Source organism: Vicia villosa, linkage group LG6 (genome assembly GCF_029867415.1).
Source record: "Vicia villosa cultivar HV-30 ecotype Madison, WI linkage group LG6, Vvil1.0, whole genome shotgun sequence".
NCBI classification, from domain to species: Eukaryota; Viridiplantae; Streptophyta; class Magnoliopsida; order Fabales; family Fabaceae; genus Vicia; species Vicia villosa.
Window position 1 is genome coordinate 14,354,659 of NC_081185.1, and position 25,778 is coordinate 14,380,436.

Consider the following 25,778-nt stretch of genomic DNA (forward strand, 5'->3'; position numbering starts at 1 on the left):
AAGTAATGGGGACTGGTTATGGGGAGACTTTGGCATCCCCTCGGGTCATGTTAACAATACTCTTCACGGACAGAATTCTGTAACTGGCTCAGCCACTGTTTTTAGCGCTGCCAGTAACCATACAGCAACAGGTGCAGACTCCCTCTATGCTCAGTTTGGTGCAGCAGGCTCTGTACCGGTTGGTTCTGCTTCTGCCCAGCCGGTTTGCAGCGGTACCATGCTAAGGAGCCAGAAGACTCGGAGCCTTGCAGTAGCTCTGTCCGCGGCTGTTATGAAAAACGATAAACTGGATGTAGCGGTTTGGAAGGTGGTTTCGGACGAATTATTCACGGTTGCCTCTTGTTACATTTCTCTTTGCAGCTCCTGTGTTCCGTATGGGCCTGTTAATCGGTTTGACTCGGCTTTTAAGATATATGGAAGGTTGAAGTCCCTATGAAAGTAAAGACTTTTGGTTGGAGATGCTTCCTCAACAAAATTCCAACAAAGAACTCTCTTTACCGCAAAGGTATTCTTTCTAATTCTTCGAATCTTGATTGTGTGTTTTGCGGCAATAGCGAAGAATCTATCCTTCACTCTTTCCTTTTTTGTCGGAACACCGGGATTGTTTGGAAGGAAATTGCCGATTGGATTGGTTTACCTTTTTTGTTAGGAATAGATTTAAAAGAGAGTTTTTTGTATTGGAGGTCCTTTTGTCGTACGAAGAAAGTCAAAAAGGGCAAAGTTGGCGCCGTTTGGTTAGCGTTATTGTGGAGTCCTTGGCTTAGTAGGAACGACATTGTCTTTAACAATGGATCATGGAATTCGAGGGATATCGTTTGGAATTGTAAAGCTCTCATTTGGAGGTGGTCGTACATAGGGAAAATTACTCATTCCAATTATAACTTTTCTGAGTTTAGCAATAACCCATTGTTTTACTTAAGCTAGGTTCGAATCGGTTTGTAATTTTCTTTTTCGGCCCTTTGGTGGGATGTATTTTTGAATCTTGGTTTTTTAATATATCCTCTTGCTTTCAAAAAAAAAAAAATTAAATAAAACTAAAGTTTTCTTTCAAAGAATTCAAAATTCTATGTATTTCAAATGATTCAATAGAAATTCATTTATTTTTAAATTCTTTTGTTTGGATGGTGTTGTAAAATGATTCAATGTTAAATTTCTAAGGTCATAATCATAATTTTTTAAACTTTTGGACCAAATTTAAAATATATAAAATAGGGACAAATTTACATTTTTTTTAAAATTTTAAGTAACTAATTTGTAAAATATGAATATTATTAAGGATTTATTTGTAATTTTTGAAAAAATTTAGACAAATTTGAAATTTTCATAAAATATGAGGACCATCTTGTAAAATTTGAAAAATTATTAATCAAGAATTTAGTTCACATTATAAAGAGTGGATGAGCAATTTCAAACTTCTTTACTTATTAGTGTCATTTGAAATTCATTATATTTAACTTGAATAAAATACTTCATAAATTTATATCATTTTATTAATTCTCCATATTTTAATCCAAACAATAAATTTTGAACTAGTCATTTTAAATTCCTTCAAAAAAAATCACTTTTCCAAATTAAAATGCATCATCCAAACTCCACTCTTAAGTTAATTTTAAAATTTAGTTGAAAATATACTATATTGTGATACTTTCAAATAACGATACTTTGGTTGAGTAATCTTTTGGGGGATATGACAAAACCACGTCCTTTACTTTCAAATAACGATACAGGGGAACATTTGGCACTTAGAGGAGCATAGTTGAACGGTCAAGAATTAGTTGCACCCATACTAAATCAAGAAGAATGTCATTATTACCTTTGAGGATTTTACAATATTTTTGGTTCACATTCTCTTTCATACTATCTAAAATACACTCTTAATTTAACTGTCAAATTGTGTTAGAATAATATGATAAGCATTTACAGACACTCAAAACAGTTAAGACTTGTCTCTCATGAGAAATTTTAATGTAACTTGAACGCAATCATCAATCAATAAATGAGCCATAATACTTTGTAACAAAACTAATACACATAAATAACACCAACAAACTTACAATAATCACAAGGTTTCTTGCGCGTCACTATTTTGTTTCAATCACCGACAAGGGCAATAATAGAAAGATATCTTTTCACCAATAAGATCAACCTCGCTACACATACTATTTATACGTCCCTTCAGACATGCACTGAATTATGTTGAATGACTAAAGAGAACGAATCTATGATATTGAGTACATTGCAAAATTGGACTTCTATTTTTTTCTATAAGCAAGATTTCATTGATAAAAGAGAACACGAGTTCTGAACTGAACTTATAAAAGAGGGGCGGGAAATAAAAACACCCCGAAGAAAAATTACCCACCAATTGACACTTACGATAAAAATAGCATAGTTTTTTTCCTAAAATTATAAAAGTTACAATTGATTTGACTAATTTTTCCTATGACTAACCATTTCCAAACCAATATCTTAGAACTTCACACGATATCGTTGACATTCCATGCGTCGTTGGACTACTATGTTGAAACCTCCGATGCTACTATTAAAAAATTAATAATCATGTTCAAAGTCACATGCTAATGTAGCTACCTTTTGTGGAGGAGTGAATCGACAACAATCAAAATGACAAGCTCGTTATTTTAATATATGTGTCTGTTCATATAAGACCATTGTGATATTGTGATACCTCAAATGAATAATTAATAAATTTCAACAATTGCTATAATTTTATACAATCCACACATTCCAATGCTAATATTATCCTTTGTTGTGCTAATAAAAACCACAATTACATTAGGGTTTTAAGAGAGCATCTTTCTAGCTCTAAAGTGATTATTTATAATAAAGTTTAATATGTTAATCACTTTGAATTCATCAGAGAGCATCTTGGTAGATCCAAAGCAATTATCATATTTTTTTTATAAATATTTAATTTAGAGCTACTAAGTTTAATGTGGGCTTCATTAATATAACAAATGAAGACAAGATTAAATGTGTTATAAGTAACCATTGAAAAAAGGAAGGATTGTTGATGATCCAACAAACTAACCAAGTTGGACTAAAGTCCAAGGCAGGAACAAAAAGCTTACGTAGATGAAAACATGATCCATGCCAATGAAAATTAAATTACTTTATAATATATAATAAAAGAGTATATAAACAAATGGTAATTTTCCATTATTTAATTTTTACAAAAAGAAAAACATGATCTCGACAAAGTGACACCATAAAAGAAAACAACTTTTGACTTTTGATGGAAAATGGTCAGTATTACTGTTATTTTTTTACAAAGTCAAACAATAATTTTATTATACTTTCTTTTGTTGATTAAGGCTTTGTAAACTTATTTATATACAATTGAAACTTTTCAATATAGGCAATTGATATTTTATTAAATCTGGATAAATCGTTATGTGTTAACAACAAATCAATAAATAAGATAACCACTAATTAATAAGTGTACTCATTAATATCAACATGATATCCATTTATTATCAATCAATGGTAAACCATAATCATCTACCTCTTAAAGAGAGTAACATGTTAGTGTTTAAACTTCGTATTATTTATTTGAACATTTTGCTTAAACATTTTTCTTGCACATTACATTATGATTACAAGTCTCATTCACAATATTGAAACAAGCAGAAGATATATGTCCGAAGTTGGGACATCTAATAGATTTAGGCAACTAAATTAAATCATAACCTATATGAAAGACAAATTCAAAGTAAGTCTAATTCTAATTTAGCCTAGTTCAATTTTCTACACGTGAGAATGTATTTTATATATTAGAATGAAATGAATAATTACTGATTATTAAATTAAATATAAATGGTTGAGATTAAATAATCACTCTCTTATAATTACTCATTGAATCATTAAGAAATCCAATGGTCAATAATTATTTCTTTCATTCTCATATAAATTGTTTAGGGTTATAAATATTTTCTATTAATTTTAACACAATCTCCAAAATTCATTTCCACATTTCTAGCCTATATAAACCATGAGAGAGTTTGGAAATAATACAGTATACATTTGATAAATAAAAAGTTCAAAAGAACATCAAACTACACAAAAAGTGGAAGCACCACCATCTTCTACAATTGAATCACCACCATCTTCTAATAACGGATGTGCAATGTATGTTCTTATCTGCAACAAATCAAGAAAGACATGATTTGAGTACTAATTAATGAAATTGAAGCTTACCCTTAAAAATCAAAATAATAGAAAATGTGTTAAAATAATAAAACACAGCCATGTTAATAACACCTTGTAGAATGAGCTAGAATCTCACACTCATTATAGCACCGATGATCAAACAAATATGGCACCATTACCTGTATGTTCATCAGTATCAAAGACAAAACAGTTTTCAGAGAAAGAGTTGTTAGTTGAGTGAATTGGATAGAGATGGATGGAGAAAGAAAGTTATGGCGTTTTGAGAAAGAGTTTTGATTAATTTTTTTTTTGACAAATGTGGGTGTGATTAGTTTGCTGCACGCGAATATGGCATTTTGAACCTATTGACTTTGACACAGTTTTATGTGCAACCACATTTACATTCTCCTCACTCTGGCTAGTTTTCACTTATTTATCTCCATACAAAAGGGAGAAATTTTCTACAATCCCTGAATTTCTTTTACATAAAACTCTTTTTTTTTTATTTATTATTATTAGTATTTCTTCAAGATAAATAAATGCGGCTATTCTTTTATTTAAATTGAATTCTATAACATTATAAGTAAAATTATATTTTTGTTTTAAATAAGTTATAAAAGGTTTTAAAAAAATTTATTTAAACATTCTTTTCTATTTTACTTTTAAATGATAAAATTTCAAAAATATTTAAAGTAAAAACTATATTAAATTTTCATAAAAAATTGTTTAAATTTTTCTCGTAAAAATATATAATTTCTATCTTTGTAGAAACTCTAATAATGAATATCAAATTTCTAAATATCAATATTACTCTTTCAAGAATTATTTTTAAAATATAAAATAAAAATTAAGGTTTTCTAAAATTAATTACAAACTGGTTTGGGTTTATGGCTTTACCAGTAAGATTATTTATTCTAATATCTTTAATGTTGAGCTGATGATACTATCATGGTATGAGTATGTTTTCAAAACTTGACATCAAAGACCCGAAGTTATAATCTTGCATCAACTCTCCTTCCATGTTTATCTCAAAGTGTGTTAATGTTTGACATTACTATATCACGACTCTTCACAACAATAAAAAACCTCTTCCAAGAAAATAACGAGTTAAAATATTTTATATTTTTAAGAAAGAGAATGTGTGTACTGATTATCTAGCAAATTATGGGATTTATAATGATGCGAACTATACATTTACTTCTTTATGTCTGGTGTTGGCTTCTTGTTGGTTAGATCTTTCTTTACCTTGCTTTTACTTTGTGCTTTTAGGATAGTCCCTTCATCTTCTCCCATCGTCTTAAATTTTCAAAATCTTCATTTTTGGCCTTCCAAAGTAGATAACGCCAAAAACTAGTTATTTAGCCATGTTCCGCATTAGACCTGACTCTTTAGAAATGGTCTTCATTTTGCTTTAAAAATTACTAAGTCCTAAACACTACTGAATGCATAGGAACTTCGATACATTCATTGAAACAATCATGTCAAAAAACTCTTCAACATGTTTATCGAAAAGCACCAATAAAATTCTAGCTAACACTAGGTTGATGATATCTTAATTCATTGCGTAGTACGAAACTTCTCAATGTTTAGTACATAGGTTGAGTTTGCAAGATTGTTGAATGAGTGAAAGTACCCCACTTTTGTGTGTTTTTTATCTATCGATGATTGTGTGCTAGGTGTGATTCGAAGTTTGAAAAACAAGGTCGATGGGGATGCACAACGCAACCGGCTTACAAAGTGTGGGTTATGTCTCGGTATATGGTCAAGGATGTAGGGGTGAACAATTTATTCATGGAAACAAGCAAACAAGCAAATAAGAGCAAAGAAAATAAGGAAAGCGGTAAAATTAATTAGAAGGCTTCCGGAATGGAGATTGAAAGAAAGTACTAAGTCCATACAAACAAGTTTATAAGTCCATACAATCAAGCATAAAAGATTAAACATGAAAGTGATGGAAATAAAAGTGTAAGTGCACTAGCCAATGACTAGTCTTCTAAACGACCAATCGAAAAGATTAATCGAATAGGTCTCACTATAGCAAACCCAGGAGCAAGTTATAAATGTGTGCAAGGGTGAATGTGTAAGTACAGTTGATTGCGATGCATGAAAGCGATCGACTTATGGTAGAAAAAAGGCTTTGAATCAATTATTGTTTATTTTGAAAAACGCTTTAATGCATGAAATGCGCAATAATAGAACAAAGAGTATAATAAAGGAGAGCAATACAAATTATTACAAGACCTCGGAGATGAGGACTACATTTATACCTAATGGAGAATGAAATACTTAATACGGTTATTACAATACTCAAATGTAGAAAAGTTATACATAACTTGCAAATATCCATAGGAAATATCCAAAACCTCAAGATAGTACCTCAACATCAAAAAAAAAAATAGTAATGAAGTATAAAAATAATGGATGAGAAATTGCAAAGATATGAATAAGAAATGATAAACAAATTAAATCCAAAATTTCATATTATATTCTAAAATAGAAGCACTAAATAATTTTTTATATTTTAATGTAAATGAGCAAAAAAACTAATTAGTCTACCATATATATTTTGTATTTTTGTTATAGAAATATTTTTCAAATCAATTAAAATAGGGAAATAACAAATAAAAAATATTAAATAAAAACTAAAAGCTACCGACAATGAAAGATAGTTTTTTTTAATAGGCAAGATATCTATTAAAACCGAGTAGAAGGGCTACTCAACCACAAGTACAGCGGGAAACCTCTAACTCCCAAAATATTGGAAAGGTAGATTATTCCAGGTATAAAAATTACAACCAAAAGACAAAGGGAGACAAGAAGATAGCCATATCCACGATCTAAAAATAATTGCCGACATACAATCATCAAAGGAATGGTTGATATTCTTAAAAATCAAGTCGTTTCTAGTATTCCACACACTCCAGATCGTGACCAACCAAATCACCGCTACGACTTTCCGCCATTTCACTTTCTTAATTTTCTCCATATGAAAAAGAAAATTCATAAAATCTTCCAAAGGAGTTTCATCCACATTATCTAACCACAAGATCACTCTATGCCAAACATAATCCGTAAACGTATAGGAGTCTAGGAGATGAGAGGAAGTTTCAAAATGCGACAAACAAAACACACAGTAGGGGTCGTTACTTACTAACGAAATATTGCGCATAATGAGTTGATCTTTAGTGGCCATGCGATTCAGCAGAACCCTCCAGGCGAAAAATTGAAGCTTTGGGGAGCATCCAACTTCCAAAGAGATACCAATGCCTTCGCTACATTTTCATGTACTGTGGCAGCCACAGTATTCGCGGAGAAAAACAGATCATAGAGGGATTTCACAGTGAAGATGCCGTCTTCCGCAGATTTCCAATTATAAGTGTCCTCGTCTCCACTGCCTAAGGAGTAAAGCTGCAGCTGCTCTAGGAACTCGTCCTTGATCGATACAAAGGAAGCATCAGAGAAATCAATGCAAGCCTCTAAGTTCCAGCACCATTGATAACCATTCCATAACCGCAGATCAGCGACACTGCAGTTTTTAACATAGGCAGCCTCAAAAGCTTCAGGATAAGCATCCATTAGGGCCTGATCTCCTAACCAATTTGATTGCCAAAAAGCTATCCCGCGGCCGTTGTGAACATTAGTCGTGATAGCTCCTGAAAAAAGATTAAAACAGTTTTGCACAATATTATCAGACAATAACATATCACGCCACCAGATAGAATTCGAGTTCCGAATCACCAATTTTGTGCCAGTTAGAACTTTAAGCCTCGGGTCCCCGTATCTTTCACGAATCAAATTGCTCCACAATGCTTCCGATTCGTTTAGAATTCTCCACTTCCACTTTTGTAACAGAGCTCTATTGTTAATCTTTATGTCCTTAACACCTAGTCCTCCTTTGTGTTTTGGATTACAAATCATTTGCCAGCTAACCCAGTGGATGGAACGACCCTCTTCCTTCTTGTGCCATAAGAATTTACTTTGTAACTTTCGAATCTCGTTCAAAACTTTTGAAGGAACTTTGTAGAAAGATAGAGTGTATATAGGAATTACATTCAACACCGAATTTAACAGAGTCACTCTAGCTGCCATATTCAAGAATCTTCCTTTCCAAGTAGCTAACCTATTCTTCAATTGAGTTAAAAGGTCCTTCCACATAGATAACTTCCTTGGATTATCCCCGACCTTTACCCCTAGGTATTTGAAAGGGAGACAATCAATGTCGCAATTCAGAAAAACAGAACTCGCCTCCATAAGCCAGTCGTTTACAAACAAACCATATAGCTTGCTTTTTGAAAAGTTGATCCTCAATCCCGACAGCAACTCAAATCCTCTAAGCATAGATTTCATCATCCAAAAGTTGTCACTACACCCATCCGCTACTAGAATTGTGTCATCCGCATATTGAACTAGGTTGATTTCCTCAATGTCATTGATCTTAAACCCTTTATATTCACCTAAGTCTGATGCCCTTCTCATTAATCCCGCTAAAGCCTCCGTGACCAAAACAAAGAGAAAAGGAGAGAGAGGGTCTCCTTGGCGGAGCCCTTTTTCCACCTTGAAATCCTTTGTCGTGCTTCCGTTGATCAAAACAGATGTGGAATTAGTGAAGATACATCTGTCCATCCACCTTAGCCAATTTGTCCCAAAACCCATCTTGATTAACATCTTACGGAGAAAGTCCCAGTTTACACAATCGAAATCCTTTTCAAAGTCGGTCTTTAGGACCATAGAACTGCTTTTTCTTCTTCTTGACAAGTCCAAGACCTCATTAATCAAAAGAACTCCGTCAAGAATGTTTCTACCAGGGACAAACGCTGACTGGTTCACGGCCACAAGCTTCCCAATCATTGATTTTATTCTGGCAGCCATCAATTTCCTGAGAATCTTGTAAAGACTTCCAATTAAGCAAATTGGTCTAAAATCATAAAGCGATTGAGGATTATGTACCTTAGGGACAAGCGTTAAAAAATGAAAGATAGTGAAGTGCTGGCCCATTAATCTTTCAGGCCCACAGTATTTTTAAGGTAAGAGACATGGCAATAAATAAAATAGTGTTTGCATACATACATTTTTCTCAATGAAACTCATTTTTCACTTCACATAGATACTTTGAGTTTATTGAGTTTTGTAGTAAATTTAACATGCTGAAAGCTAACACTAGAATTCCTATTTATAATGTCCTTTTTCCATAAATTAACACGTATTTGTTTGCATAAGTTTCTCCTTTAGACTTGCTGCTACACGTCATTTCAATGTAGATAAAGCCAAAATGTTGTTATTTAGCCATGCTCCGCATTAAAACTGACTATGTCAAAATGATCTTCATTTTGCTCTAAAAATTGCTATGTCCTAAACACTACCGAGTGCATAGGAACTTCGACACATCCATTGAAACAATCATGTTGAAAAACTCTTCAACGTGTCTAACAAAAAGTATCAATAGAATCATTCAAGTTCTACTAAGTGTTTCTCCAATCTTCTTTTTCCAGCTAACCCTAGGATGATTATATCTTAATTCTTTGTGTATTACGAAACTGCTCAATGTTTAGAACGTAGGTTGATGATATCTTCAACAAATTTCTTTAGCCCAGTTAATAATGAGGTAGAACTCGTTTACTCTTTTCAAAAAATCGATGACATAGAATCTGTTTAAAAAATTTTACACATGTAACAGACATTGTACAATAAAATTATTTTTTTTTTAATATATTGTGTTAACATCAAAACCAAATTAAGAAGCATTATTTTTCAACCCAGATTCAGTACAATAATGTACACTATGGTAGATTGAAGGTCGATCTATGATAAACATTTTCTTCATACTTGAAAAAATAAAGTAGCCTGTCGCATTTTCTTAATACATCTTATTTGGTTATGCATTCAAAATTGCACATCACACTTTCTTTGAATAATTTCTTATATGATACTTTGGAATTGGATAATCTATTTTACATAAGCTATCTCAACTCTTTCTAAGATCATCGCCTTATTTTCAGTTTAAAAGAAATGGTGGAGTTCTTGTATTAATTAAAGATATGGTCTTAAAATATATTGTTGAGTTTCATGTAAATGTAGAAATAAAATGAGGTTTTGAAATTATACACCAAATATTTATCATTTTAAAAATTCCATTATATATGTTATCATATTTATTAAATTAAACACTCAAATTATCAGTCGTAACTCAATTAGTAAAAAATTTAATGTATATTATAGTATTGTTGACTTTTTAAAAAGTGATATGAAAATTCCTAACTTCGTAAGCTGAGAATGATTATCGTTATTTATGAAAAAAAAACTAGTTTGCGTGATTTCATTTTATGTAAAAAAATAAAAATCAATCACATGGTAGTGGTAAATAAATATATATTATTTTATCTTATCAATATTTTTGAGTTAAAAGTTTAGCAAACAAATAGAGTAGAAAGTTGAAAATAAATAAAGACAATATAAAAAAGACCTCAAATTCTCTATTTAAAGTTCAACAAAGGTAAATTATATAGTAACCAAAATTTCCGTTATAAATTAAAAATTTATATTTTGAATATTGAATGAATTATGATTTATTTATTAATTATTTACTACATATATTCACTATTTATAATCTTAACCAATAAAATAAAGTAAATCTGGTAATTTTGAAAATGTCATTCTCTACATTAGTTGACCAATACCTCTTTTGTGGACAGAATGACAAAACGGCCGGTTGGATGGACTTGTCGGTTTTGTTAGCATTTTTTTCCGAAACGATCTAAAGTTTTAAGTCCAAACTCCCTAGTATGTCCACTCCAACATCGTCCTATTTTTGGCCAAATTATGTGGATGCATTACCAGACCTGCCCCATCTTGCCCATAACCCCTTATTTATAAGAATCACATGTCCTTTCGTGAAGAGTCATTAATAAAATTTCATGCCCTACCACGAAGGTTCGTGATTATAAGTTTTTTTATTCTAATTTTAACCATCACAAAATAGAAATAAGACTTTTAATACTTACACAATATTTTTCATGACAATTACATCCTTAGCCATAAACCTTACAATAAATAAATTATTTTAATTACGTTAATTAAATAATGGTCCTAACACATTAAGTATTTACATGTATGACCCAAAGTTTTTTATACATATTAACCTCAGTTTTGGGCAATTTGCACTAAGGCTTCAATACAATATGCAAAAAAGAATCACAAAGGATATGGTGAAATTGAACTCCTTGTAGTATACGAGGGAGAAAACTGAATTACATTGAAAACTTGAAAGAATATTTCATGCAATGCAATATACAGGTGAATATATGGTGGGAGTAAATATTGTATCTCTAGGGTGTAAGGATATAAATAGAGCTGTGTGTTGTTTGTGAGAGATTTCCCCCTTACAATTGCTATTGATATGCATTACTTTCAATTCCGATATTTTTTTTCTCAATAAGTAATGATTTCATTAAAGGCCATAGGATTAATTACAAGCAACAAACCAATCCTCTACCTCCCTTCTTTATGCATCTCAAAAGCGAGGTATTCCAAACATGAAAATTACCATATACAGAAGAAACATTAACAGACCTAAACCATTTTCAAGACACAAAAATGATCGACATAATACAATCGTCGAAATTAAAATTATTACTGTTAAACATTATAGCATTCCTCATCAATCAAATGTTCCAAATTACCGCTAACCAAATTACCTCGACTGTTATTCTTTCATTTGAGTCTTTAATCTTATAGTTGTGATATAAGTACCGTAATTCTTTCGCCTTTATGTTCATGCCTCCTCCGATCTAATCTTCTACCATTTCTTAAATTATTCTTTTTATCAAACACGAATCGAAAAAGTTTTTGGGCTTAATCAACAACAAAAGAATGAATAATAAAATTCATTTTTTGGCTTTACAAAACATTGCAAATGCAAGAATAACATTGACGCTTTACAAAATATATTTTTCATCAAAAGTTTAAATTTTCACTTTTTAACTTATCACTTTGTCGAGATCGTGTGTTTCATTTTATAAAAATTAAATAGCAGAGTAGCTTCAATTTTTTATAGACTCTCTCATTATGAATTATAAATTTATTTTAGTTTCATTGGCATGACTATGTTTTCATCAGCATGGGCAATGCTCTCGTGCCTTGGACATTATCCCAACTTAACTTTTTATTGACATGGCCTATTGATGCACCAACAATCCAGGCAAGTTGGGTTAAAGCCCAATGCATGATCAGCATATCCCATGCTAATGAAAATATAGCTAATTCCAACGAAAATAAAATCAGTTTCTAATCCATAATAATGAATAATAGTAGAGTATATAACAATTGAAACTAATCCGTTATATAATTTTTACCAAACATAATATTTACGAAATGGAACAAACGACTCAGCAATGTGATTATTTAAAAAAAAGGAAATTGGACTTTTGATAAAACAATGGCATAACCATTCTGTTATATTCTAAACAAACAACCGTTATGTGGATGTGGGTATGATTTATTTTGAGTTTCTTTTCTTAATCAAAATCCATTTACTAATAATGTCTACATGATAATAAAATACAGACACAACCATTATGTTATATTCTTTACAAACAACAGATATAGTAACTATGATATGTCTCCAAATTATTCTTGAAGAATTCCTAACACAATATTATATCATGCCGACATGATAAAACTTTGTACCTTGCTTAAAAAAATTAACTACTGGTGACTGCTTAACTAAACTTTGTACCTTTCATTTCCTTCCACAAGTCTTGGTTGATTGAGATGCAAATATAGTCGTTAGAAAAGAATGATTTTAAAAACATCAATAGATACATACAAAAACCAATTTGCTATACGTGAAGAGACAGAGAGAGATTTGTAGAGTGAAGAAGTAAAAGATAGTTGTTATGGGAAGCTATATTGCTCTAAAACGAAACGAGAGTGTGGGGTTATATTATTGTTGAACGGTTTTCAAGTTAGAGATTCTCATGTGTGATTTGTTGACCGAGTTTTGTGTTAAAGGAGCTGACCAGGCAATACTCTCAACCACATTTACACTCTCCTAGTTTACTTCTTTATCACCATGCAAAAGGGAGAAATTTTCTACAATTCGTGGAAGTTTTCTATATAAAACTCTTTAATATTTTTTGAAGATAAATGATGTTATTGTTTTTTTCTTAAATGAATTTTAAAATTTTGAGAAATTTTTTGACAAAAAATATTAATTAAAACTTTTCATTTAAATAGAACACTTAAAAAAAACTTAAAAAATATTAAAATAAAACTACTTTATTTAAGGTCCTTTAAAGAATCGTTTAAACTTTGTTCGTAAAATATATTATTTTTATCATGATAAAAATTTAATAATTAATATCAAATTGCTAAATATAAATATTATATTAATAATAAATGGATTTGCAAAAATTTATGTTATTTTTGAAAAAAAATTTATAAAATTATTTTTTGAATAATAAAATTAAAATGATGGTTTTTCAAAATTAATAACAAATTGACTTAAAATGTGTATGTGTGCTTTTTTACAACAATAAGTTATGTTTGTTATACAATGGAGCTATTATATTTAATGTTTTGTAAAAAAAATTGTATATTTTATTTATGACGCACTGTCAATATGTAATCTAATTTTACACCATTATTCAATATAATTATAACATTTTATCATGTCATATTAGTATTTAATGCATCTTTTGGTTCTTTAACTTAATTTAAATTTTAGTTTTGGTCCTTCAAAACATACTCTATTAGTCAATTTAGTCTCTTCCGTTAACTTTTTTTGACTTTAAATATCTTAGGTGAGACTTTATTGTTGAGTGTCATATTATGAAGAGTTCTTCATTCTTTTGTATAATCAGCACTAGCGGTAAGCTATATACAATTCATTGAAGTTTTTTCTTGCCCGAATGCTTTTTGATTAAAAATAGTTTTTCCCCTGATGTAATTCCCCTTATAAAAAGTAGTTTATTATAAAGTATTATTTCCATCTGGTTGTTTTTTTTTTTTAAGCAAGGATATATTGATAGGAGAACCCAAGTTCTCAATAACTTCATACAAGAATCCCGAGCAAAAGCTCAAAAAGAGAAATTACACGCCAAATGAAACTTACCATAAATAAAATAGAGGGTTACTACTAATTTCGTAAAATTACATTTGGGTTGAATAATTTTTCCTATAATAGCCCATCTCCAAACCATAGCTTTAACATCCCAAACCATATCAGAGATATTCCATGAGTCCCTTCTAAAAACGGTCTCATTCCTGCTCAACCATATAGTCCAACAAGTAGCCAACCACACCACGCCCTTCTTACGTTTTCTAACTTTCTCACCTTTACTAAACGAGAACCATTTGATAAAGCTTTCCTTAAAAGTCTCCTCCTTATGATCTATCAAACCAATTCACTCGAATATTTCCCGCCATACCAAGTTAACGTTATAGAAAATCAACAAAGAATAAACCGACGTTTCCACTTCACCAGAACAAAAAACGCACATAGAATTTGAAGATGAAATGATACCTCTATTAGGGAGAGCTTGTTTAGTAGCCACTTTGTTGATAAAACACCGACATCCGAAAACCATCACCTTTAAAGGAACCTCCATCCTCCATAAAATTTCAAAAGCCAAATCTCAAAAGTCCTTCGGGCCATATGGTATAATTCAGTTACTAATAATGTTGTGGCATCCGGTTGTAGTAGATATGTGAGCCCCTTTATTAGTAAATTTGTTTTACTTACATTTTTATGGCTTGTGTTTTATTCTCTTTGATCTTCTCTTCTCCTTGCACCTTAGCACCTTAGGTTTAGATGGGTACACAACACATTAGGAATAAATAGATTGTTTATGCTAAAAAAATAGTGGAGAAGCTGAGTTATTAATCCATATTTGTTGTCAATTGCCTAAATATATAAACAACCTTACAAAATAAACCTCTATCAACAACAAAAGAATGAATAATAAATTTCATTTTTCGGCTTTACAAAGCATTGCAAATGCAAGAATAACATTGACGCTTTACAAAATCTATTTTTCATCAAAAGTTTAAACTTTCACTTTTTAACATATCACTTTGTCGAGATCGTGTGTTTCATTTTATAAAAATTAAATAGCATGGTAGCTTCAATTTTTGTATATACTCTCTTATTATGGATTATAAATTAATTTTAGTTTCATTGGCATGACTATGTTTTCATCCGCTTGGGCAATGCTGTCCATGCCTTGCCTTGGCATTAATCCAACTTAACTTCTTATCAAGCCAAGTTGGGATAAAGTCCAATGCATGGTCAACATATCCCAAGCAAATGAAAATATAGCTCATTCCAACGAAAATAAAATCAATTTCTAATCCATAATAATAGATAATAATAGAGTATAAAACAATTGAAACTACTCCGTTATTTAATTTTTACCAAACATAATACTTACGAAAAGGAGTTCAGCATTGTGATTATTTAAAAAAAAACAAAATTGGACTTTTGAAAAAAACAATGGAATAACCATTATGTTATATTCTAAACAAACAACCATAATTGGGTATGATTTATATTGAATTTCTTTTCTTAAAAAAATGCTATTTTATTCCATAATCAAAATCCATTTAGTAATAATTTCTACATGATAATAAAATACAGACACAACCATTATGTTATATTCTATATAAACAACAGATATAATAACTATGATATGTCTCCAAATTATCCTTGAAGAATTCCTAACACAATATTATATCATGCCGACAAAGGTTCTTAATTAGAAAACATAACTGATTAATTGAAGAAATAATTGCATTTCCTTCCTGAAGATAAAACTTTGTACCTTGCTTAAAAATTAACTACTGGTGACTGCTTAACTAAACTTTGTACCTTTCATTTCCTTCCACAAGTCTTGGTTGATTGAGATGATTTTAAAAACATCAATATACAAAAACCAATTTACCATATTACCTATAATAATTTTCCATCAGAAGCAAGAGATGATTATCCGTGAAGAGAGAGGTTTGTGGAGTGAAGAAGTGAAAGATACTAGTTACTATGGGAAGCTATATTGCTCAAAAACCAAAAGAGAGTGTGGGGTTTTATTGTTGAATGGTTTTGAAGTGAGAGCCGTGGAGTGAAGAAGTGAAAGAAAGTTACCATGGGAAGCATTATTGCTCAAAAACCAAACGAGAGTGTGGGATTTTATTGTTGTATGGTTTTGAAGTTAGAGATTTTCATGTGTGATTTGTTTTCTGCGTGCGAATATGGCGTTTTAAAGATATTAAGTTTGACCGAGTTTTGGGTTAAAGGAGATGACGAGGCAATACTCTTAACCACATTTACACTCTCCTAGTTTACTTATTTATCTCCATGCAAAAGGGAGAAATTTTCTACAATCTGTGGAAGTTTTTTTACATAAAACTCTTTAGTATTTTTTTGAAGATGAATGATGTTATTGTTTTTTCTTAAATGAATTTTAAAAATTTGACAAAAAAGTATTAATTAAAACTTTTGATATAAATATAATACTTTTAAATAATAAAAATTCAAAAATATTTAAAAAAATCTACTTTATTTAAATTTTTTAAAGAATCGTTTAAACTTTGTTCGTAAAAATATATTATTTTTATCATGATATAAATTTATTAATTAATATCAAATTGCTAAATATAAGTATTATATTAATAATAAACGAATTTGCAAAAATTTATGTTATTTTTGAATAATTTTTAATATAATTATTTTTAGAATATAAAATTAAAATGATGGTTTTTCAAAATTAATAACAAATTGACTTAAAAATGCGTATGTGTGATTTTTTATATATTGTGTTTGTTTTACAATGGGGCTATTATTCTTACAGTTTTGTAAGAAAAAATTGTATATTTTATTTATGACATTAAAGGTAAGTGCAGTAAACTAATTTTACACCATCATCCAATAGAATTATAATATTATGAACATTTTTTTATTCTTTAACTTAATTTAAATTTTTCTTTGGTCCTTTGTATAATAAATGTTATATTGTAGTCCTTCAAAACCTATTTACTTAATCAATTTAGTCTCTTCCGTTAACTTTTAATTTTAGATATCTTAGGCGAGACATTATTGTTGAGTGTCCACCATAGACTTTATTTTATTTTTTTATTTTAACCATTGGATAACTTTATTCTATTTTCTTTTTTTTAATTTTAACCATTGGATAACTTTATTCTATTACATTTTTACAATAAATTGTTCACTCAGGCGCAAGAGGGTGAACTTTCATACTTTAAAATTTCAAGATTTGTCTGGTTAATCAATCTCATAGACACTTGTTTGAATTCTTATTGGAGACGAGGCTTGAAATTTTTCTTTAAATACCATCATAAGAGGACTTTTGCAAAAATCATTAAAACCTCACTTTATTTGCTTGCAACTATAACTGCTTGCTATACTTGCACTTAAGTTGTTATCATCAAAAACTACATGTGATCTTCCAAAGCACATTTAATTTTCAAGAGCATGTTGCTTAATATCTTGCTTACCCGCCAAAAAAAACATTCTATTGTTTATATAGAACCAGCACTACGAAAAACCACAAAACATGCTTTGATTAATTACATTAGTTAACTCTTTCTAATAGCTAATACAATCACCTCATTTATTTGAATGTATAGGTCTCTGTCAAGGTCCCCATCATTCCAATGAATATTGTGATGATGTGTAATTGCCTCGAGATTTAAGATCCTGCAACGATAAATGATTAATATAAAATTTTCATAATGTGGTAGGACCATAATCCAAATTACTGAGATATGTCAAAGATTAGAATCAATAATAAATTTGAACAAACAAACAATTGAAATAATCAAGTAACAAAACTGGTCATTTTGGTATGGACACTATATGAAATTTTGTGATTAGCTACGACATAAAACAAAGCTAATTTGAAGTTAATCTCAGTAAAGTACAATCAATGTTATGTTATGTCGTAGTATGAATTAAGCGGCTAATTATCCTGACCAAACGAAATTCAAACTAGTATTTTAAAATCTTTAGGTAAACCATAACTAAGATATAGCAAAAAATTATACTTAACAAGTAAGCAATTACAATATTGCCTCAACAATATCAAATTAAATCTCAATCTAGTTTAGGCTAGTTCATTTTTTAAATAATTATCTAGACAAACTTTCTCTAAAATTCATTACAAATAAGTTTCTTAAATGACTAAGAAATTCTAGAGACAATTGGTGAGTATACAATTGATAAAAAAAAGTTAAAAAGAATATTAAAATACTTAAACGTTGGAAGCTATTCTTTTGTAGAAGTTATATTGGATATACCATGGTTTGAAATTGCAGACCGCAACACATGTTGCGGCCGCAATATTACGGTTGCGGGCAGCAATGCATCGGCAATAGACCGCAATTGCGAAGTAAATGAAAATCACACGCAACAGCCGCATCACCACCGCAACAGAACGGTAAATAACGCTTTATAACGGTGTTTCAACCGCATCAGGCCGCAACGGACCGCAACATACATTTATTCGGTTTAAAATTACTCTTAATAAAACCAAAGCAAGAGAATAAGAATATTAAGTACAAACTGAAAAGTATCTAAAAACTTACAGAAGAATCTTAGAAAAATAGAATAAGAATCTCTGATACATACCTTTATGTCATTTATCAGCTTTTCTTAGATTCCATATGAATATTATACCAGTTAATAACTTCATATATATCAGCTTTTCTTAACTTCATTTGTTGAGCTCAATAATTTTCTTTCACCACTGCATAACTTCAATGAATATAATACCAGTTCCGAATCTCAAACTTCATTTCACTTCAAACTTCCATCAATAAGTTTCTCCCTTTTCTCTCAAACTTCATTGTAAGTTTCTCTCATTTCACTTATATATTGGAATAGTTTCTCTTTACTTCACTATATGCTTGATTTTTTATTTCAATTTAAGAAAAAAACTTGGTTATTATTGTTGTAGTTTACTGGAAAAATTAGAGGAGAAATAAGAAAATATGGGTTGTTCGTTGTTGTTTTAACGCAAGAACAGTAGGTAGAATAGAGAGAAGAACATAAAAGTTTCTAAACTAGGGTTTGTATAGGAGAAAGTCAATTGAACTTTGACCAGCTATAACTCTCAAATGGAACATCAGAAATTTTCCATCCAAATCTCAACTTGAAGGAAATTGAATTCTCTACAACTTTGTCTCTCACATGGCAAGTCTAAAAATGCTTCATTTGAGAGATATGGACCAAAACATTATAGGTCCTTTCCAAAGGTCAACAAGAAGTCACTTTTTCCAAAAGGACATATAAGGAGCATGGAAAATAATTTTGATATGAGACCAAATACACTGGTTAGAGGACTCTCTAAGGTTTCTAAAAAGTGCTAGAACACTTCCATACCTCAAAAATTGAGGGAGGTATGACTTGTCAAAATTGGACGAACTCGAGAGGGAAAATGTGAAATAAAAGGGCTCAAATTGATTTCTTTTACAAAGGGGCCCAAGTTTTTATGATCCAAACTTGATGCACAAGCCATCCAAGGCCCCAAACATGATTTCCACGAATTGTTTGATTTTTATTTTAATTTTTATGAATTATTAATCAATTAAAAGTGATAAATAATTCATATAAATTATAGGAAATCAAATATTTGGTTTAGAAATATATGGGAATCAAATCCAATCATTATTTATGTCATATAGCCAATATAATTTCATGGATATGGTGATTGAATCAATTAAAGGTCAAAGATAGAAAGATTCAAGGCAAGTTTTCAATCAAATTTTCCAACAGTAAAGTTCATGATTCAAAGAGATTTAATCCAAGGTCTGTAACCTAAATCCATCACACCTATATATACCAAGAATCCAGACCAAAAATTGGACAAAAAATAAGGATTGAAGAGCCCAAAACCGTGTTCAAACTTCAACGAAAACTCAAAGAAAAAGAGCAATCGATTTTGGAGATTAAGGGAAGTTTAGAGGTTTTTGAAGATTCATAGACAACCATTGAAAGTCCAGGAAGCTCTCTCAATCGCTTTCAACGCAGGGAGGATCCAGAATCGAGTCCAAATTCTCACGGTTTGTTCCCTTAAAATTTTGGATCGAATTCATGCATACAGGCATATCCAATTGATTTTGAATGTATATTTGTGTTTATGAATGAGTTTCGGTGAATTCTGGGCTATTTAATTGTGTTTTAAGGGCCAGTACGAAGGTCCACCATTGTAGGGTTCAGAGCCTCCCCTTTTGGGGGTTTTATTTGCAGGTCGAATTGGGCGAAAATACCAGTGCCATCGGGCTCGGGAGAAGATTTCGAGATGATTCACGATGCTATTTTTTGTTTTTAGTCGTTATTCATTGGTATTGAAGATTTCAGGACCTATAGCCATGGCTGCAAAAAACCGTAGCCAAAGCTGTGCTAAAGCAACAGGCGCTCGGAGAATATGAAGACGTGGCAATATTTGATTGATTCAATTCAAAAGGTCCCAGCCAGCGCGCGTTTTCCAGTCTCAGCGAAGGTTTGTTTGTATATTTTAACCAGCGAGTATGTTAATATCAAACACCGTTCACAGCACAATTGGCAAGGGGAGAAGTTTACAAAGCGCGTGCCTGGGTTCGATTCCCAGGTTGGAAAAAGATAATTTTTACAAAGGCTTCTCGTGGGATCCAGTACTCATGGCCAGCAAGGGCTTATGGTACATCCTCGATCAGCAACCATCGGATTCGTACCAAAGCAGGACTAAAACGCACGCCTACCATGGGCATTCAACATTCAATCACACGCAATCCTAAGCTAAGTTTATTTTAAAATTTTTTTTATTTATTTATTTATTATTATATAAACCTATTTATATTTATTTATATATATATCTGTTTTCACTTGTTTTTCTATTAGTTCTCTTCTAAAAAACCTATAATAATAATAATAATATTATTTATATTAATAATATCTTTTTTATAATATACTTTATTTATCTTTTTATTTTTATTTCATTTATGATACTTAATATATTTATTTTCTTTTAACATTTATCTTATTTATTTTTATGTATATATTATTCAATATTATATTTTCTTATTTTCTTATTTATTTATTTATTTTATTTAAAATCATATTTATTTATTTTAATTATATTTATTATGTTTATTTATTCAAAAATTCATATATATCTTATTTTAATTCAAAAAAAAATCCATAAAAAATACCTTTACGTCTGATTTTATTTTCTCCTCTCGATTTAATTACTTAGGTCGCAAGACCAATAATTAATTAAATCGTTTACATTTTTTATGCAATTCGTACCCTAATCAGGGTTTACGAAGATCATTCCATACACTGAAATATTTGTTTTTCTGTGCCTTTTTCAAGGTTACCCTTCAAATACACTCCGACTACGCGCCACGTCAAATACGAAGCTAAGTATTCGATTAAATTTCAAAGTCTATTTTGTTTCCTTTTATTTTTAATGTCTACTCTTTAAACCTCTTGTGAACTAAGCATGCATTCACCTTTCTTCTGCCTTTGCCTTGTCATTTTCAGGGTTAATCCCGAGGCTCCCTCCGACCGCCAACCATGTCAGATCAAATTCAAAGCTAAGTGCTTGTTTACTTATTTATTTATTTTTTATTTCTTTATCCTTTTGTTGTTTAGGGTTAGTTTTGTTTGCCTCCGAACCGATAATGCACTCACCCTATTTCTGTTTGCCATTTTTCCACTTTTTCAGGGTTTGCCAAACGCCAAAGCTTCGCATAGTCGGTAACCCTAAACCCTAATTATTACTTATGTTAGACTTATTTGTTTATTATTCCGCTGGTTTCGATTCCCCTTTCCTCCGCTGGTTTCATTGTCCCCTCTCCCTTTATTGCTTTGATTATCAATATTAATTGCTATGGTTAGTAACCCTAGGGAGTGCAACTTGTTAATTCAATTAGCATCACTTAACTATAAGATAAATAACTGAATACTGATCACGTGATTGTTGCACCCACGCACGCTTTTGGGGTAACCTCTCTGTTGCCTGTTGCCTTGTTGCCTTGTGTTTTTTTTGCAGAATAGCCAGTCCCTCGAATACGAGGATACCTCAGCTATGTTGCCTCGATTAAGATCATGGGTCCCTAATGATGCTGCCTTCGATACACTAAACATGATCTCGACCCTCGGAAGTTGCCTACGGAAAAGGCTGAGGTATCCTCTGGCTGCCTACGAAAAGGCTATTCTGGTTCTTCCCTTAGACTACCTGTCCTCCTATGGCATGGGACAGTCTTATGGCGAACGAACTCTCGATGACCCTTCAACCTCCAAATGAAAGGCTTCCTGCTTTCTTATGGCAAGAATAGACCCTTTCACCCTAAAAGGCTAAAAGAACTCCTTTTTCAAACTATAAGGTAATTGCCCCTAATTGCTTTGCCTTGCTCTAAAAATCTTTCATATTCTTTCTCATAAACCTTCAAAAGGGCTACGCTCATTTACGAGCTAAAGTCCCTGTTCTTTTCTTCTACATTTCTGAAAACAAAGAGCAAAGCAATTAAGAGCCCATGGAAAACCATGGATGCAAAGGGTGCCTTACACCTTCCCTTTGCATAATTACCCCCCGAACTCAAAATTTCTTTAAAAGGTTTTTATTTGTTCTTTTAGCCTTTCTAATATTTGGATAAAATAAAAGTCGGTGGCGACTCATGCTTAACCACGACATTTTGATAAAGTCAGTTCACCGTATTACAACCATCAACAGCTGATTTTCTTGGATCCCCTACTAGGATAGTAGGTTGTTATGGAAGTCCTCTCCGGAACCATAACAATATATGGTCTCTGCAAGGATGATCAACCATCAACAGTTGATTTTCTTGGATCCCCTACTAGGATAGTAGGTTGTTATGGAAGTCCTCTCCAGAACCATAGCAAAGATTCTAAGAGTTAGAATAATGTCAGAACTGATGTTGGCACATCACTTCTGTTCCATGCTTCTCAAGCTAAGGAAGTGTATTTAACTTAGGATGGGATCAAAGGTCATGTAACTGACTAGACAAATAAATACTTTTGAGGGTATATGAAGAATCCACTCATCACAAGTGGTGCATAATAGTATCATCCTCTTTGCGTTTAGAGACAATTCTGTCAGCTGATTGTACCTCTAAAGGAAGGGAATCATATCATCTGCTGGGAGTATGAAGATGAGCACGTATCTAATGAACAATTAGAGATATTTATTGGTTTTTGCAATCTCTATAATTGGAAACAATTTAGGAAAGATTGGATGGAAAACCTATTTTCTTAGAGATCAAGTAACAGACTTTGTGCAGCCTCCTTACTACGGTTTTAGACCCAATTCAGTCAATACTAATTCTATAAATAGACCGGCCTAAACCTAGTTTTAAGTGGAACTGATATTTGTGTTTTTAGGGTTATAGGAATCCTTATTTGTTAGTTGTGCTGTAAGTTCCATATGTGTGCATTCACAAACCTGTAGGTGTTGAATGCTGGTTTAATCACCGAAGCTGTTAAGCAAGGAGAGTAGTTTCATTCTCATAAGCTTTTAAGAATTGAGGATTGTGTGTCTTGGAAGAGTGTCTTCTGTTTTTATTAGTTGTGTTATTTGTCACGGGTTTGTGACTGAGGGGATTTGAGGAGGGCCTCATACCTAGGTGAGTCTTAGGTGGAAGTCATATGAAGGGTAGTGATTAAGTGAGAAGTTGTAAATGGGGAAGTTTAGCTTCGAATTGATACTATCGTATATTGGTTTCATCCCTGGCTTGGTAGCCCTCAGAGTAGGAAGGATGTTCCGAACTAGGTAAACAATTTCGTGTGTTCTTTACCTTTCTGCACTGTTATTGTTTTCGTTACTCCTGCTGTTTATCCTATTAGTTTCGTCAACGGATATTTGTGTCGTGACATCTCAGTCGACATCACATATTTGATACCATAATTTCAATTGGTATCAACATACCCGCATCTTTCAACCTCATATGAACAAACCTAAACACACACACACATAGTGATCCACGCAGAGGGAAGAAGAGATCGTAGAAACAATTTCAAAGACGCATCTGAATTTTCTTGTTTCTGTTTATGCTATTGTTCAATTTCTTCATTTGTCTTGTTTTGTTTGATCCACTATGATGATGCTTCTGTCGTCTTGTTTTTCTAAAAAAATATTTGAGCATGAACTGAAGCGATTAAGATAGAGATTTGAGCGGAACACCTTTGTTGTATTTTCGGTTCAGATTATGGCGAGAGAGAGAGAGAGATGAATTTGAGAAGCAGAAACAAGGAGACAAACCGTGAGAAAGAGGCGGAGGAGAGGAATTAGGATTTACCTTGCAAACCCGGCTCTCATACTAGGGAAGGGTGTAACACCTTTCTAAACCCCACAACATTTATATAAAAATTCAGAGTAAAACATAAAAACAAGGGTGCCACAATTCAATTTAAACCAATTTATCATAAATCATTTGCCATGCTTCACTAATGAACAATCATTAATTTAATAAAATTATGTTTCTACACAGCAGAATATTCATCATACGGATAAGCATAACATCATCTATGCAATATCCCACAAAATTAATACAATAACAACAAAATGGAGTATCATCATAGACTCTAACTAGCATTCCCCCAGTGTTACAATATCAGAGCATGACACCTGATGCTATACTAACACACTGACTTATGAGCTAATCTTCACCAAGTTGAAAGCCGCTATCCTCAATCTGAAATAACAACATGTAAGGGTGAGTCTCATCGCAATTAACAATTATTATTGCATCATAAATAATAACACATCATAGTTATATCATTCACCCAATCGTATTATATTCAGACAATTCAACAAAACACACAACCAACACATCATCAATTCATAACACTGAAACATATTCAATCATGTTATGAAATCATGCATATGAATGAACTGACACAATGCATGTGGTACCAAACATCATCAAAGGGAATAACCCACCGACCGATCCAACATCATCAAGATACAGCTCTGCCAGCACAAATTCCACACAATGGGAATTATGCCCTTCACTGAATCCACAACATCATCTGGACTCAGCCCTCAACACATGATTATGAATGAATTCAAACATATATGAAACATACTTATACCATCGTCAAGTCTATGAGTAACATCATCCAATACTCAAACCATCATCATCATTATCATCAAAGTATGTATATACATTAGCATCATTCAAATACAATCATTCATCATCGTCATCATTAATGACATACATATATTCACATCAATCCTCATCATCATCATCCATAAAGAACATACATGTATTCACATTTTCCAACACAAATCAATCATCATTATACAATTCTCAACAATCATCACATAATCATGTTTTCAAACACATATTATATTGTCACATTTCATCATATATGTCAACAATACATCATCCATCAAACTAACAAAATATTCACATCATATTCATATTCTCGCATAGAGTATCTTATAAAATTCACCATCCAATTAAACAAATCATCATACGACTCATATTTTAAACATAACATGTATCGTCATATCTCACCGTATATGTCCACAACACATCATTCATCAAAACAAGCAACTAATGGTTTAAAATAATCAAAAGTTACACCTCATTATATCATT